This window comes from Echinops telfairi, unplaced genomic scaffold (assembly GCF_000313985.2).
Source record: "Echinops telfairi isolate 266 unplaced genomic scaffold, ASM31398v2 ScPeMD7_53;HRSCAF=182, whole genome shotgun sequence".
NCBI lineage: Eukaryota > Metazoa > Chordata > Mammalia > Afrosoricida > Tenrecidae > Echinops > Echinops telfairi.
Genome location: NW_022103951.1, coordinates 1,173,117 through 1,176,317, shown reverse-complemented (window position 1 = coordinate 1,176,317; position 3,201 = coordinate 1,173,117).

Sequence of the window (3,201 nt, the reverse complement as noted above, 5' to 3'; positions counted from 1 at the left end):
AGACGTTAGAGGGGCTCAATCAGAGAAATGGAGGGAGAGCAAAGATGATGGAAGGGACCTAAGAAAGGGCACACGTGTGGAGTAGCCGACTTCATAGTTTATCCTTTCAGGCAGAGTAAACCAAAAGGCCAAGACCAGTCTATTTCTGCTCGCTGATGCCTAAGATATTGACCTTCATGAATTTTTTTTTTAATTTTCACATTCTGATTATTAATGAATTGTCCACCTGTTCCTTCTCATTTTGAGTTGTGCCCCATCAGGAAATGAAGGCCCCCAAAGCTTTACTACATCTACTTCATTAAAATCGACCAGACTTTGAGGGGCCAGCTCTTCCCCCATTTATATTTTGAATGCCTTTCAACCTGAAGAAGAAGCCCTGATGGCGTAGTGGTTATGAGTTCGGCTGCTAACTACAAGCTCAGCAGGCTTTCTACTCCCATAAATAGTTACAGTCTCAGAAACCCACAGAGACCATTCTACTCTGTCCTACAGGGCTGCTATGATTGGGCATGGACTCCATGAGACTGAGTTAGATTTTCAACCCGAGGGACTTATCTGCCAGCCCTGTATCTGACAATGTTCGGCTGCCCTTCATCAGGTTTTCAGTGGTTAATCTCAGAAATGCCCAATCTATTCCTCCTTTATACCTGTTCCTATTCTGGAAGGTGTCCGGTGCAACCTGGTCACCTTGTGTGGCCCTGATGATATTTGAAATACTGGTGACAGAGCTTCCAGTTTAACAACAAAATGCAATCCACCACAGTATGACAAATTGACAAATACATGGCGGATAAACAGTGAGAATGCATCCTAGCTCACATCAAATATTACCTATTTTACTAATCAGACAATAACAGGTATTTTTCTAAGCATTTTCTATGTGACAGACTGTGAACAAAGAATTACCATCAGGCTTGAGCTGATGTAAGTATGACTGAGAATGACCTTGGGCTTGGCAGTCTTGTTTCCTTGGAAACAGAAAAGATAAAGGGGGAAAGTTAAGTCTACCTCCTTTGTTGTGTGAAACTATACCTGGGTTGGGAAGCTTTGTTTTGGAATGGAAGATTCAGGCCTTTCTGACTAAGGCAGTATAAAAGATTGAAGGGAGATCAAGTTTGTGGTTTCTGTCTGTCAAGATGACTTAGACTCCCATGCTTTCGTTGAGTGAAGGGGAAAAAGGAGGCATGTGTTTGTAGAAAGGCTAGGCCTACTGACGAGATACTGATGATGTGACTGCTATATCTTCTGCCTTGAACTGTTTTATAAACCTAGGTAAATGTCTCATTAGATGAAAGCCTATTTGTGCCCTAAGAGTCATGTTGTTATCCCAAACTCATTCCTTATGTAGAAATCTCTTCATTTGATATAATTTAAAGCAGAGCAAACTGAGACCCACAAAGAGTGCACCGTTTTCTCAGGGGTGCACAGGCAAAATGTAGTAGACGCTGCAGAATCAAATCTAAGTATCTTAACCCAAGTTTTTCTATCTTCAGCCACTGTGTTCTGTTGGTAATCTGGACCAGGGTATTGTTTTTGTAAAGTTTTTCTCACTCTCATCTGAGAAAAGGCTATTGCCTGTTCCTTAGGTCTGATCTGATGTAAGTTATATGATGTGGGTAGTACAGAAAGGGTATCAGATATATCACGTGGTTAGTATAAGGAGCCCATATTCTCTTATGGACTTTTTAATAAGGATCAGACTTTTTTGGCCCAGCACGTGGTGCTGCACATTGGTTTGTGTCAGGGTTTGCAAAATTATTGTATTTCTCCATCTTGCAGCATTTAAAAGTTTGTTCTTTTCTCTTAAGAGATTTTTTTCCCCTTTTGACTGAGATTTCCTCCCACATAGGATTAGCTGAAACTCTTTGTTAGGCTCTTTTCTTGCTACCTATGAAAGCATTGTGTTCTCCTGCTTCCTAATTGGAAACCATCCATCTGGAAGTTTCAAGGCTTGAATATTTTAATGGCAGAAGCGCTCTCTCTCTTTCTTTTTTTTTCCTCCCAGAGAGTAAATGTGTCTTTGCTGATATAAATGATTGGTTATTACAGGCACAGTCTATTTGCAAAGTAATCAGGGGAAGTCCCATTTGACTTGCAAAAAGGATACTTTTGCCTAGTCTTCAAATCGCATCAGATACATTCTAACTGTATATTGTCTTTAAGGTGAAGCAGATATTTTGTTGTCATTTTAAAGTTACAAAAATGAAGCCAACGATTGATCAGATGGCAGGGGTCTGAAGGGAAGGGATAGGAGCAAAAAACAAACAAACAAATACACATTAAGATCTGTGTAAGGTAAAAACCTATTGGAGAAGAAAAATGCGAATATTATTATTAAGAGGTGCTCTAGCAAAAAGGAAAAAGTGCACCCTTTCAAAGATGGAAGGCGTGTGAAGCTTGGGAGGCGTGCCTGTAGCATGTCCTATTCAAATTATGCTTATGGTAAAGAAACCACACTCTCTGATTTACCTTAGAACTTTGGTGGCTCAGTTCAGCTGAATCAGAGTGCACATAAATTTGTCCATCTGAAAGCCAGAAGTCAAGGTGCTCTGTACTCTGCAGAAAGCTCTAGATTGCACTAAAATGGTCCCAGATACAATCAGAAGACTGAGGGGATTGAAGTTGTCCTTTTACATATCAATGCGATCGAGTTTGGAAAGTAGTCATGGATGATGGTGGCCGAAGGGTAAACAACATTCAGCGTATGTAAAGTAGGTGGGCATTGGGGCCTTTTTTTGGTCACCAAATACTTCTTATTGAGACGTTAGAGGGGCTCAATCAGAGAAATGGAGGGAGAGCAAAGATGATGGAAGGGACCTAAGAAAGGGCACACGTGTGGAGTAGCCGACTTGATGGTCTGCATGAGAGTGAGCACTAGAAAATATGAAGGTAGTAAAACCACACAGAAACATCTAGAAACCCTCCTATATCCAGATGTAAGGAAACCACAGCCGTCAAGGCTTTTGTAAGTAATGGGAGAGGCATAGATTGTACTGCACCTTCTCAGGAGAGGACCTGTCTTTACCACTCAAAAGGATGCTCAACTACAATATATAATGTCTGGGGGTGCATTGGAGTTAGAATCTGGGTTCCAGAAGCAATTGCATGTTTGAAATATTCATGATAATTAGAAAGACTGAATGTGTTTTTTCTTTAGTCATAAAAACTTTATTGATGCTTGAAGTCAGGCTTCAAACACCA